A 15,439-nucleotide genomic window follows, 5' to 3' on the forward strand; every position below is an offset into this window, starting at 1 on the left:
CCATGACTAAACCAATTCTTTCTACTTTGTCTTATCCATCTGGGCCCCTGCTGGGAAATGTCATTAATGTTTCAGACCCCACTGAGTGGAAATAGTGCTACTTGATGAACAGAGATAATAGAAACAGGGACAGGTATTTCTGAAAGTATTTCCAGAATTCCTTAGAGACAGACATATAAACCTGGAAAATATTATTTAGCTTTGTGCAGAAACACAAAGTAAGAGGGCAGAGACCAGTGCTGCTGTTGATTTGCTTCTCAAGTGCAACACAATATTTTGGTCTGGTTTCTACCAAGTTTGCAAGGCTTAGACAAAGGCCAAAACTTCTTTGAAAGACACTCAACCACCTGGAGAAGGACAGCAATTTTATATAAAAAAACATATGTTACTTATTCAGCTGCTCCATCTTTCTGAAGAAATTGTCCTTGGTCCCACCAATGTGTACAAGCTGTCTGGTGTAACCATCTCCTGGCCAGCATCTCTGGAAGCCATAACTCCATATCTGGTGTCTGAAAGACACTGGTTTGAGAGAACACTGACACAGAGTCAGTCACCAGAGCAGCTGGCAGGGCTGTGCTCACCCTCCGTTTGCCTCTGCAAGGTGACCACAGACCTCACCTCACCATGGCAAGCAAACACCAACTGCTCTAGGTGGCCTTCGGTGGGACTTCGGAGCACGTGGGGTGCTTTAGGTAACTGGCAGGCACACAGTCTTCTCCTGAGGCAAGTGTAGGTTGTGCCCCCCATCCAAAATAAGTGAGTTAGTTCACAACGGTAAGAGCATGAATACTGCTTATCACGCAGGTCCTGCCCACCTGTCAATGCCACAAAGGTAACAGGAAGGTGTTGAAAAGAGTGCAAAAGGAAGAGACATCTATGGAGATGAGAGTATTTTCTATCAAGTGTCTACTTAGATAGTCAGCACTTGCCATTTTCACAATGTCTCTGAGCAATCAGGAAAAGCAAGTGGGAGAGCCATGGAGACTGAAGGAAGCCCCTATACACACTGCAGTGTGTATACTTCCCCTTGGGAGACTGCTTCTGAGAACAGCCAAGGCACCCAGCTGTGGCCACCAGGCCTTTATGGCAGACCCTTCTCAACAGGAGGCCCCTTCTGAGGGATGCAAGTACACCAATAGGTGCAAACAAGCTTCCATCTGCAGAGCCCTAGCTCCATCTGCCTTGTTTATCTGGGACTATATTCCTACTTTGTGGATAGACAGCATCATCCTCACTGTGTGAATTATTATAGGCTGCAAATGACTTGCAAAGTATGGGCACACATACTCCAACCATGTAGTACAGCAAAGACAACTTTTAACTAAGTAGACACTGGCTAAAGGGGTGAGACAGTCTGTACTACCACACACAGCGGCTGGGGGCTGCTGCTGCCTGCCTCTCATGACAGCACTGGTGAGAGGTTTGCACAGAAAGCTCCAGCAGAAAGGATGTTATTTTACACTGCAGGTGGTTTCCAAATGACTAACTCCAACACTGGAAACAGCTCAAGCACGGCAGCACAGAGCTGTGAAGCCTGGTTTGTCCTGTTTCACAGCAGCTTCCTGCATAAACAAGCTGTTTCTTTCACACATCTTTTTACTCTTTCCAAATCCCATCACATTGCAATGCAAAGGAGGCTGAGTTCTGGATATTTGTTTTTTACCAAAACTGTTCTCATTTCTCTGTAGGCATTTCCACTGAAAATATCCCAGCCGGGTGTAGTGACAGCATCTGAAATGTGATAAGACATCAGAGACATGAAAGAGATCAGCACTTAGCCTACTTGGAGGGGGCGGAGGAGGGGGTGGTTTATCTCTTCCCTGACATCATGTTGCTGGGTGAAGTAAGATTTCTCCCTACAGCCTGGGGCTGTCTGAGGCTGGGGCACCCCATTGAGGGCTCTGGCTGGGGCTGGGCACCCATGAGTGCCAGCCAGGGCACCTTCAGCCCTCTGAAAGCCATGGCCATCCCCAGCATGTGGCATGGAGGCAGAGACTGACAGCTGCTCCCAAGACTTCCAGCTCCTCTCCTCCTGTCAGCAGCTTGGAAGGCCACCATTCTTCCCAGGGAAGTGACCCAACCTGTAATCATGGTACAGGGCCAAGCAGCTGGAAGGGTGTCAGGGAGGGAAATGTCTTCCGCAGTGGAGATGAATGGATGGTGGATCCTTTAAATTTAATTCTGAGTCTTGAAGATGTCAAAGAATTACAAAACTTATCCAAAGCAGCAGTGTACAGCCTTTGGAAAACACAAAGGTACAGAAATGCTTCACTGATTTTTCCCTGGATCGGGTTACCAAACCTGATATTACTCTGACTAATTCCACTTCTTTCTCCCCTCCATACCCTCAAATACAGCTAATTTTAGCAAGAAAGTAATGTTCCTTAGACTCAGAAAGGCACTCTGAAGTTTTTTTAACAATTATTCAATTTATTTAACAATTTACACACTGTGTCAGTCCCAAAGAAAAGCACAGCTCTGCAGACCCAAGTATGATATGACACAATCGGCTCCTGGGTTTCCACTCATGGAATGGCTGTATCCCACTGCTGACCCACACTATCAGTGCACTCCATCCCCTCGGCAGCCTGAAGTTCACTTTGCAACCTGAATGTGAGTTAAGCTCACTTAACAGACACAGAAATCAGGATAAATTTCTCAGCAACAAATTGGATGCCTGCATTTCACAGTGAATTAATTTGGAATTCTTATCCCATCATGGTAACCACATTTTAAAAGAATCACCTTGCTATCATAGTAGCTTTAGTAACTGTATGGAGCTAAGTAAAAGTGTAGCGTTACCTGTTTTGTGGGCTGGCTGGAAAGAGCCAGTCAAATTTTGCTCAAAAGAGATGTGCATTATTTCCACTTATCTGCACTTCTCTTTGGCTGCATCAGTGAAAAGCAAAACTGAGAAGTGTCCAGAAAAAAAAAATTAAAAATACAAGTAAACCTGCCCACCAAAAATGGTCTTTTTGATTTGAATCCCCAGGCATCATTTTAAAATTAAACATTTTAATTATGAGTCATAGCTGAAAGTTTATTTTCAGTCCCATATAGTTAGGCTTGTGATGTTATCCCTAGGCAAAAAATAAAAGGTTAAAACATTTCTACTTTGACATTATGATAAATCGACACATTATTTCACTGTCACTATTGGCAGATCACAAAATAATAGAAATTATCAAAACAAAGTACAAGCAAAAGGACTAAATAGAGGGAAAAACCCAAACAACACACTTCCGGGCTTTGAAATTGAAAATTTAGACACCTTGTCCTGCCCCGAATTTTTTGAAAGGCAACATTTTGAAAATCCTGGATTTTGTTCTAAGACCAAACCAAAAATTAATTTCAATATGTGCAGATTTTGAAAGTTAATAACAAGGTGTTTCTCCTTGTTAGTAGTAGCTTAACAGTAGCTTCTCCTGCAACACCAGTGTGAACTGACGTGAGATTCCCAGACAGGTTTTAGAGGTCAATAGGAGAAAGGCAAGTTTTAATCAAGATGACTTCTCCAACTTAGAGAGAAATGTTGAGACTTTTTCGGCAGACTTCAGACAGACAACGGGGGGGGGAGGGGCGGGGAGTGGGAATCCATATTCTTTTTCAGTGACATAATTTGCACTTGTCTTGCAAAACCAGGCTGAAATTATTTTACATCTTATGAGAGGCATTGGTCACACAGAGAAGCCAAAAAAACTTATGTACAGGAAAAATAATCTGAGAGAGCATAAATAAAGGGAATAGGCTAGAGATTTGTGTAGTGTCCCTAGAGAAACTGGATCCGAGGGCATGCAGAACATTGTGAAATACATTTGAATAATGCCTTTGAAATAGGAAGAATGGGAAGACATGAAAAGTGATACAGGAACTGTTAATTTACATCTCTCCACTCACTGTCTGTGCAGGCATCACACCATTGCCCTGAAACTTTCAAGCCTTAGTGCCTGTCACCCAACTCTGACAAGGCACCAGAATAGTGCCTCGGCACTAATGGCTCACAACGGGGAGCAGCAGCTCAGTGACTCTCCAAACTGGGCCAGTTACTTGCTGATTTCCCCAACTACTCCACTGTGGCTGAAAGTGCATCAGGTCAGGTGGAGCTCCTGCCTTCAGGTCTCATCCTCAAGGAGCACCAGAGTCGAAGTTGATTGATCTGAATGAAAAGAGAAGAAAGTAAAAACACTGGCATCTTCTATTTACCAGCCATATCCAGTGAATGCACTCTCTTCCAATGTAGGAAGGATCACCTTATCTAGTTCCACCTTCTATCTTTTGTTTTCTGTGCTGAGATTTTCTCTGAACTGTTCCCCAAGACTTGACTTGAAGATTTGAAGAACATATGGTGGAACCTGACCAGAGTAAACCTTGCTCAGCTGTAAGGCTCATTGGTAAGATTTCATAAGATGACTCTTCCTTTTTTTTTTTTTTTTAATAAGCCAGTTTAGGAAGGCAAAGCAATTCACCAACAGGCCAGATGAGACTCAGGGCCAGGGTAAGTGAAGCAAGAAAGCTGTTTGTTTTAGACAGGACAAAAGAGGTCCTATATTGTTTGCCACCTCCAAATCTTTGCTCAGGTATCCGATCAAACATCACCCCTAAGAGCAGCATCAAAATAAAGACTACAGGCATTCCTTACATCCTTGCTTCTGTTTAGATATTACTACAAAGAAAGGGCCTCCTGCACCTTTGTCATCTGGGGTCAGATTCATCAGGGGTAGGGTAGGAGGATGAAGTTACCTGTGGAGGAGACACCCTGTGACCCCTGAAAGCCCTGATCCAGCCACCTGTTCCAGCTCCACTCGTTCTTGCCATCCTTCCTAACATAAAGCTTGGGAATTAAGCTGGCCTTAGCACGAGATTAATGACAGAATTGCACCTGTTTACACACAAGCAAGGGCCAGCCATAATCTGGTCTGCACAGATAAGTGGTTTACAGGGAGGAGCAGAAAGCTCTAAACTACAGAAAACAAGAAATTGAAACCAAGCATGGTACAAAGTTGTTTTGGCTTAGATCAAATGACACATACACAATTTTTGAACCGCAGAATTTATGTGCTTTCCTAGTGATTAATATTTAAAAAGATTGTTTGGCAATGGACACTCAGTACATGTCTTGCAAGGACTTGGCACAGAGAAGAGGTAAGTAATCAGAAATGTGCCAAAGACTTGTCAAGGAAAAACTTACGCTCAATACTAATCAAGCTCAAATCTGTGCCAGTCCTCCCACTCATCCTTTCATAGGAGAAGGTCTTTCAGCGTGAGCCTGCCCATGCTGCTTCAGAGACAAGCAACACCTTTCACAGTCAGCTGACAAAATGAAAGTTTGTGAGGCTGAAAACAGAAAAAAAATACAACTCACCTTCTGCTCTGCAGCAAGGATCACTGCTGGGTGCAGAGTCCTGCCTGTTCTGCTCAGGGGACTTCCAAGAGTAAAAGACTTAATTTGCATGTCTGCAGCACTAAGAAATAAATTTCATCATGCCCCTCATCCAGCATGTTTCAGTCCCCAGTGCCATTGCTGTGGCAGCTTGACAGCAGCCACCATATTTTTCTGCTACAAAAAAATTCATGCTAGAGGCTGTATCAGAGACACCAAACTCATTAAGAGTTGTCCCTGTCTGGATGAGAGATACAGTTGAGGAGCAAAGTCATCTCTTCACTTGGCACGTCTGGCATTGGGTGTGCTAAAGGGCTCCCCCAGGATACAGCCCATGCCCAGCAATGGTGTGGGGCAGGGACACACAGGAGGGGCTTGTCTGGAGTGGACAAAGGACTCGCAGGAGGGGATTGTCTGATGTGGGGCAGGGACACAGAGGTGACTTTTGTCTGGTGTCAGGCAGGTTTTTTCTGGCATGCTGGGGCAAGTTGGTGTGCTCAGGCTGTGGTTTCCTACTCTTTTTAGAGGAAAACCTCTCACAGGACAGCCACAGACATCACCTCCCAGAGCCAGGCTTCTCCTTGTTGGCAGGGAGGCGAGCACCAGCTGAGCGTATGCACACCCCTTCTCCTGCCCTGCGCTTCCAAATGGTGCTCCTCACCTCCCGTCATAGGTAACATTTACTCTTCTCTCCCACCTTCCCTCACAGGGTCTGAGGGTGCCATTCCAATATTAATGAGCATGGCTCATGACAGCCCTGCAAAGCCCAGCGTGCTCATGTTGCAGGATGGAGATGGAGAGGTTAATTATCATCCTGGGGGCGGGAGGTCCCTGTTGGAGCCACCGGAGTTGTTAGCACTCCTGTCATTAATTTATGTGGTAATGACCTTCTTCTGGATGACTCACATCCAGGACTTAAAAAACGGAGAGCTATTCATACCACTTAATTTTTTGCACCTGAATTAGAAGATGTGTCCCCCAAAGTGCCTAAACTAAGTAAGTGCTTTGAAACATCTCTTGAATAATATTTCTGTCTCCAATGACTATAGAGAGATCCCAGAGACACAAGTCTCTGTCTGAATATGGTAGTTATAGTTAGCTGGTGTGTACCCCTGTTTCCTGTACAGTTTATGTACCCTGATTTTATTGAGGCTTAAAAATAGAGTGCATCAAAAATCTTCTGAGAATCTAAACCCATTTATCCAATTTGCAACTGCCTATGCACAGAAAGTTTCACTAACTTCAAAATGTTTGTTAATATCACTGTACCCACACAGGGTACACATGTTTAAGCAACTGCAGAATCAGAACTGCATTTGGCTGGGAATCTGAACCAAATCCTCCCTTAATTTTTTGCCATTTATAAAAGTAAATATATTTAACACTATATGGAGATAAGAGCTTTTCAAAAAAAAAAAAAGAAAAAAAAAAAGGCAAAAGAAGAAAGCAGCAGTTGGTTTCTCCCAAAGACATGCAGTCTCCTACCTGCCACAGCTAAAGAGTATTCCAGAGCTGCACACATCACTGTTAATACTATCAAGGATACTGCATGAAAAGTGAATGCTAAGGAAGCCAGGGCTACACTGGCACCTGTGCCACTGAAACACAGGAGAAAAGACAGGCACAGCTTGCGTCACTCTGGCAAACAGCATTAGAAAAAGGCAATTAATCCAGCAGCTTCCAAAGCACATCGCAAACATTACAAGAGAAAATATATATATTGTGAGGGCAGTCATTTTCTTTTTTCTTTTTTTTTCCAATCCCTTTTCTTTCTCTCTCTAATGAACATTTTGAAATGTTAAAAAAATAGCACTTACACATCATTTCTACAGTGTTCATTTCCTAGCAGGGAAAGTTGATCAGCAAACACGATCACCACAGTGCCAATCATGAGTCCAAAGTCAATTATTTTTCCAAACTGACTAAAGCAAGTCCCTTGTCCCCCTCAGTGAGAGATAACACACAGGTGTACAACCAGTAGGCACCCAACGGGATAAGGGGAGAGGGGGAGACGTGGGATAGGAAGGGGCCAAAGCAGTGCAGACACATGCACTGTTTGCTTTAGAAAACAGCTCAGAAGCAGCTCAGAGACAATAGAAATCTTCTGGCTCTAATCTGCAGATTGAAAAATATTAAGGTTGAAAAAAAACTCTGATGGAGCAGCTAATATTTAAATGCTGCTGTTGTCTGGGGACATTAGCAGGAAATGCATCCACTGTTTCTGGCACTTCTGATTTTCTCTCTTCCCCCATCTCTCAGCAAGGGTTCACATACATCCTCAGAAGTCCTGCACACAAGAGTGACCTGTGTTGCTTCTCTTGCTGCAGTTGGCAGTAGGGGAACACCACTGTGCTTCAGAAAGCATTTCAGGATCCCTCATTCCCAGGACTGGCAGGGCTGAGACCAGATCATGGAGCTCCAGTGATGCTGCTTTTCTTTCTCTGCCTGATGGATGCAGAAAACATGGTCAGGCTGCTACAAGAGAAGGAGCCCTGGACCCCAGTTTGTAATGCTATACTACTTGGTCCCTCTTTTTGCTCCAGCAAGAAAATTTTGCAGGATGCAACATCATATTGAAAACTGTTCCCTCTCTCATTGCTAGATAAATTGGCCATGAGGAAATGATCCTCTCATGGTGGTGGCTTCAGGTGTAAACTGTGATCTCAGAGAAAGCAAAGGCAGAGCAGTACAGAGTTTAAAAACTTTTCATTACATCTTTAATTTCAGTGTAACTTTCAGCCTATTATCTGAACAATAATTTCTATCAGTTTTAGATTCTCACTGCTTTTCCCCCCTAAAATAAAAATCTTTGCAAATTATTGTTGCTGTTATATTAATCACACTTTCTACAGCAGGACTTATGGCATCAAGGATTAATGAGCAGATAACCAAGAATTAATATAGATAAATGAGATCTACCTACCTCTACTTCAAGCACTTACCCCCATACACTGCACACTGGAGCAAACAGATCAGATAATGTATCTTTCCGTGCATCCCTATGGCACCAACCCTCCCTAATACCATCAAAGTATCAGGACCCCAGGGAATCTACAGTCCAGATAGGCGAGACAGAAACAGGAGAGTGAAAGTGGTGATGCACTTGAGTGGAGTATGGTAGGTGCAGGAAGGGAAAGGTGTATCAGTTGGGAGAATGGGATGATCAAGGAGAGAACTGAAAACACTAAGAAGACAAAAAGGCACTGCTAGGGACAGCATGAAGTGGAGGCAGTAGGAAGGACAATGAGGATAGGTGACACAGCTTCTTACACAGGGAGAGCTGACACATCCATGTGAAACAAAAGCAGCCCAGTCACAGCTGCACAACCTCCTTTGACTCATCTCTCTTCCGTGGCCCAAGAGCCTCCAGGGCTGTCCTTGACAGCTGGGCACCCAGAGACTTTGGTGGCACTGTGCCAGCAAAGTGACACTCCAGAAAGGGGACAATGGGGAGCCTTGTCCTGGATGTCAGGGCTAAAAGAGGCATTTGGAGCAGCTGTGCTCAGCCCATTCATGAGAGACAGAACCGAGGGTCAGCCAGTTATCCCTGCACAGACCCAACCAACCCATCTCTGATTACTGTTCAGAGGGGCACTCAGACTGGCTATGAAGATATCAAGGGATGGCAAATCCATCATTCCTTTCAGTCATTGATTCCTCTAGTTAATCCTCTTTACTGAGAAAAAAAATTTGGCTTCACATCTCAGTCCCTTATAATCTGTCACCCTCAAAATATGAAACTACAGTCCTGGAAGCTAGATGTTCAGGATAGTTCTGTGTAAAAGTCTCTTAAAAAAGAAATTCTCTTGGACAAACAGCAAGTGTTTTGACATCTGACCAACCAGCCACATCTGGATGAAAGCATTCATTTTAATTATATGGGCATATTCTTTTGGATCAACTCATCTGCCAACATTGTGCACCTGTATTATGTACCTCACATTCAAAAGAGTGCTGTTTTATCATGGAACTTCGCAGGGCGAGCAGGGGGAGCCAGGACTGCCCAGAAGAAGATGTCTTCACACACAAACAGGCAGGAGGTTTCATTCAAGTATGTGCTTTGTAGAAATGCCAAGAGAAAAAGAAAATGGTGTTTTTTTCACGCGGACTCAAAGATGTCATTTTCTGCCCAGTTGCCTTGTTTTATGGAATGTCAAGTAAATCTGCCCGTTTAGTAGACATACTCAGGCAATAAAACCCAGTATGTGAACAGAAAAAGGACTGCTTATTTGCCTTTAAAGTATCATAAATCAAAATTTTCCTTACACAAACCTGTGCAACAAAGCTTGTGGAGTGTGAGCCAGCAGGAATTTCAAGGAAATAACTGTATTTGAAAGTCAGCCACAGCATCTGAACATGACAGCAATGAAAACTTATGCAAAAATAACTGCCCAAAGAGAGAAAAATGCACCTGGTATTAACAGTCTAGTAAAGATACCTTAGGGATTCAAAGGTTAATGGAGGTTTTAAAAACATTAATGCTTTCATTTCAATTATTTTAAGAATAACCATATACTTAATGCTTTGCTGAGACTCCTTGGGCTTTGCTTTTCTATAGCCTTGAGATCCCAGCAAGGGCAGTTCACCTCTTGGTATAAGTAGATAGTAGTTTAATAAGAGCATAGGACAGATATTTTTTCCATAATTATCTGACAGGTTTTTATCCACTTCCAATCAAAACCTTCTTCCCACTGAAACATTTAATTTGCTTAAGTTGAACTTTAAAATTCCCTTGCAGCCATCAGGCTTGGGGTCTGTCTTAATATCACTAACAGTAACAAAATAAAATTTATTCTATGGCAACACTTTAACCTTTCAGAAGAGTTTTCTTCTCTTCCCAGTACTGAAGGGAGGTTCAGAATTATCTATCAGCAAAACATTCCATAAGGGAGATGAGAGACCAGACATGAACTGCAGACCTGAGCAAGCAGAATATATATGCAGCTAGGGGAAAAAAGTGCAATGTGTGTGTTTTTCAAATGTATTTCATTGGAGGGAGTTTAAAGGAAGGATTAACGACAGACAGAACTCAAATCTTGTCTCTCTAAAGGGCAGTGAGCCTTTTGCAGACAAGAAATGCTTTCAGCTTAATTGTGGAGTTAAGTAAATAACTATTTTTTGACTAGGCAGAAGAGCAAAAATTTGCAAGAATTTGAATTGTATTTGAAATTATCTGTGACTTTAAATTAAGAGGTCTCTAGAAATAATGCTGGGTATCATCTTTCACATAGAACTGGAAGTGAAATTGGCTTTTCTACACAGAAGGTCCTCTCCACAGTACAATAAATTGTATTACTCCATTAGCAGAAATGTCAAGCTCAACTGATAATTATCAACTGGCTTTGTAAAACCACCAGCCATTCCTCATTAAATTTATATAAGAGATCTAACTGGAGAAGTCCATTCTGAGATATCTGATGATCTTTTACTTAATGTAACAACCTTCTTTCAGCACAAGACTGACTTTGCTGCAAAATGGGCCGTGACTTCCAGGCTGCAGGGTTTCACATCAGGCAGAGCAGGTTCAGAGCATCCTGCCAGTATGAGCAAAACTGCACTCTACCCTTCCAGGGAAGAAGGATGCACCAAAACTTTACTCCTACCATGGAAAGTCTAGGGTGGAAGATGTGTCTGTAAGCCAGGCAGAGGGATGTGAGAGCTGGGGCTTGTGGGTCACCGGGGAGCAGTGGTTTTTGGTGTCCATATGGATGGCAGCACCAGTAACAGGTCCCCTGGCACACCCACAGCAGCAGCATCAAGAGCAGCCCAGCTGGGTCAGCCTCTTGTCTTCTTTCTGCCTCAGCAGACAGTGTGCATCTACAGGATGGGGTTCGAGGCACCTGAGGGAAGTTCCTGGCTCTGTTGAACACAGCGGTGGATTTCCCAACTGTTCCAGTAGTGCTGGTGTTTAGAAAAAGGGCTGTAAAAAAACATCATTGTCTTGCTGGTGAGAGGGATGAGCAAGGAAGATTGTTTTGGTTTACTCCAACCCACTCTGCTTTATTCCTAATAGCTAAATTTATGCAAACAATGCAGAGAAATGTATATCAACCAACTCAGCTGAAGGGATATTTTTTAAATCAAATGTCATCAAGATAAAATTTTGCCAGTTCTGCTACAGAAAAAAAAAATCAACAAAAAAACAGAGAGTCTGTTCTAATTTTAGACAATCCTAACACTTAGTTTACCATAAAGGTTATGGAGATACCCAGACAGATTCTGGGGGTTTGCACATTAGGGTGACACTATTTATGGTACAGTCTCAGTGAACAGAAGGAGGGAGAAGCATAAAGGCTTAATCTGTTCCCCCTGGAAACCAGAGCAGTGCCCTGATGAGGCAGGACTGGGCTGCCTGCTCTGTAGCAGCATGTATAATGGATGAGACTTTCAGGAGGTGGGTGTTCAGGTGCCAAAAACTGATGCACACAGAACCGTTAGTCACTTCTGAAAAGTCTTTGGCAGGATCCCTAACTACATGGAACCAATCCATAGCTCTACAGCTCACAAGTGGGATGCTACAGACTTAATGGTCTGTTCTCAAGCAGATATATGGTTTGTTTTTGTTGAGTTATTGAGTTTGTTGATGGCTTCTTGGAGCAGAATGGGATTGAATGAAAAAGGGAAGGTGATTCACAGAAAAATGTCTCAGCTGACCAATATACACCTTCTCTACTCTGTGTCACTGGCTATCACTGTCAGCTCCAAATACAGACAACTTGGAAATATTTTTTCCTTCCTTTCTTTTTATCTCTCACCACACAGCAGCACGAACATGTGTCCTTCTTCACAATGACTGATGAAGGCCTGAAAGCATTTTAGGAGCAATAGGGCTTAAGAAGAGAGGATGAGGGATAAGCCTGATCCTAGACCTGCCAGAGCAGTTCAGGGTGAGAACCATGGGGATACATCACACCAGAAGGGAAGAGGTGGCAGCACCAAGCCTTTAACCAATTTTAACCTCTGTCAGCAGAAGATACTGGTCACCAGGATGAAAGGGGTGAGAAATGAATGAGGTTTGAAATGGGTATGGCTAATTTCCTCCTCAATCATTGGCAGTTTATTTACTCTCAAGTCAATAACTTAGTAGTTGTAGCCAATGCCATCTCCTTTCTTCTACGTGATTACCCAAAAGGATTAAAAACCAGTTGTTTTTACTGCCTCCTCCTTTTAAAGCCATTCATGAGACTGAGCTTCAAAACAACAACAAAACAAACAAAAAAAAACCAAAAACCAAAAACCAAAAAAACAAAAAAAAAAAACCAAAAACCAAAACAAAACAAAAAAAAAAACCCAAAAAAACATAACAGGCAGTAGAGAGCAAAGATGCACACAACAGCTCCTCAACCACTCAGCATTTTGGCTACATTAAACAAGACACCCTACTGGCATTCAGAGGCCAGAGGGACTGTGGCAATAACAGCGCCTCAGAACAGAGACACTTCCACGTGCCATGGCAGACACCTCCCTGAGCCCAGAGAAGGCACTGCAGACACACTGACAGGGACACACAAATCAGAAAGGCAAGAACTGCAGCATAGATTTCCCCTCTGTGTGGAGCTAACAAGGGCTGCAGGGGATGGACAGAAAGCTGCCCATGAGAGCAGTGAGGGGCCTCCCCTGAGATGACAGCAGTGCCCCACTACATGCTGCAGAGCAAGGCAGAGCAAGCGCTTGGAACTTTTGCAGTCAGCCTTTTCAGTGGCAACATATCTCCCCTTGAGATGATACTGCAGTGCCTTCATCCACCTCTGACATGTCCAGCAGCAAATTTTAGTAGCCCACATACCTATATTCTTCACTTGGGTCTCAACCCATGCAACTCTTCTGGCATACACTCAGACTTCTAATATTCAAACTCCTCAGTGGATCTGAGCAAAACAGAAAGCTTGGCATGCCACAGAGAGCAGGGGCAAGGAGGCAAGTTGTGAAAATAGCCATGAGGAGGATGTAGGGGGAATGGCTTTAGACTGAGAGTAGATTTAGATTAGATATTAGCAAGAAGTTCTTTACTGTCTGGTGAGGCACTGGCACAGGTTGCCCAGAGAAGCTGTGGATGCCCCATCCCTGGAAGTGTTCAAGGCCAAGACGGATGGGGCTCTGAGCCACCTGGTCTAATTCTAATGGAAGGTGTCCCTGCCTACAGCAGGGAGGTTGGAATGCGAACATCTTTAGGACCCCTTCCAACCCAATCCATTCTGTGATTCTATGATATCCTAAATCCTTGCTTTTTGTTCATCATGGACTTCACAGTGCCATTTAGGAACCTGTTTATCCAAGCAAAACATTTTTCTAGATAAGTAGTCCAAAACTAAGTTTAGCAACTCTACACATGTACCTGAACATGGATAGACAAAGCCATTCCATTGCAGCACAAAGTATACTGTGTTGGCATGGCTGGTTAGCAGTCAACACAGAAATCAATTCAGCCAAAACCTGACAAAAACCCCAGCCTGTTCATTTGGTTCCCACTTACCACAAGTAAAGGAGATCCATGGGGATTTTCAAGAGACAGCCATGAACAGTGCACTAACACTAAGATATTATGTTTAAAATCTACAGAAGGGCTCTGGTCAAACATCCCCTCCTCCCTTACCCCAGGATGAATTCAGCAGTGACATGATCAGCTCCTGGTCCTCTAATGGTGCAAGTCTGTCAGATTTCATATACTTTCCATGATTTGTGCATTTGACAGGCGTGTCACCTCTCTGCAGGGCTCAGATACAATCTCAGGCACTGACAAGGGAATGAAGACCATTTGGCTTAGGTACCAAATTGCCAGTCAGGAGAACATGACGTTAGTATTTGCCTCTTTCCCAGGCAGCTTTTGACATTTTGCAATTTGCAAGCATTACCAGAGGGCTTTTCACACCTGCCTGGGAACAGAAGTCAGGGCTTCATCATGGCAGGTCAAATCTAACACTCTCTGTCACAAGGACTTTGAGAGCAAAAGTATCCAGCTCTGCTATATAAAATCAACACTTCACCTACAGCCTGCTTGACAAATGAAGAGAAATCAGACCAATATCAAAATCTCTTTTAAAAGTCCTCTGGAACTCATCACTACAAGTAATAGGTCAACCTGTCTTCAGGTAACTTATTCCTGGTCTTCAAAACAGAGATAATCTACTTTTAAGCAGCACTTAATGGAAGGCTGGATACCTCAGCTTAAAACAAAACAAAACCCTTAAACTCAAGTATTTACAAGTGGACTAAGCACCTCTTACATCCAAACAACACCAGTGAGTTCACCAGCTTAACAATTACAAATCACTGATTTAAATCCCACTGCTACCCAAATAGCATATGTTCTGAGCCCTAACACCAAATTAACTTTATCAGCCTAAATCCATGCATCTCATTTCTAATTTCATCAAGATGCTTGGCACAGACCAATAAACTGGAAAGGCCAAGATGCAGGGAGAGAAGGGATGGATAAGCATTGCCTGGCTTGCTTGAAGCACAGCAGCCATTGAGATTGGGGCACACCAAGCAGCTAAACGTGGAAGCAACTCAGCTGTATAAAGACATTCAGTGAGGCTGACAGTTTTCTACCTGCACTAAAGCACATGGGTTTATCACCTGAATTTCACTGATCTGTGCAAATTACTTGCCAAATGTAAACTAACTCGGGCATAATTTGCATAATCAGCAACATGAAACTGAGGGTAATATAGCACTTGTGTATTCATGCCTCCCAGGAATCAAAGAAGTGCTAATATGAGTGCATAACCCTGTCCACTATAGAAACTCACCCAGGAGGACAGCTCCAAAATTGTTTGTTTTCTGCATGAGACAAGTTATGCACTCATTACAGACATGGGGGGAGCCTGCAGCCATATCCCCCCACCTTGGAACTACTGAGCTCAGGTCAAAACAGCAGTAAAAGTGCAGCCTGACATGGCCATGCATAGCCCAGGATAAGCATGTGCTGGCTGAAGCCTGCAGAGCATCTTCATTCTTCCAGGTCACTGCTGGCAAAGCTAAGTGAAGAACAGTGCAAACCCATACACAGTGCCAGTATCTGTTGCAGAGGGGATTCTTGCAACACATGTATCAGAC

This window comes from Corvus cornix, chromosome 1 (assembly GCF_000738735.6).
Source record: "Corvus cornix cornix isolate S_Up_H32 chromosome 1, ASM73873v5, whole genome shotgun sequence".
NCBI lineage: Eukaryota > Metazoa > Chordata > Aves > Passeriformes > Corvidae > Corvus > Corvus cornix.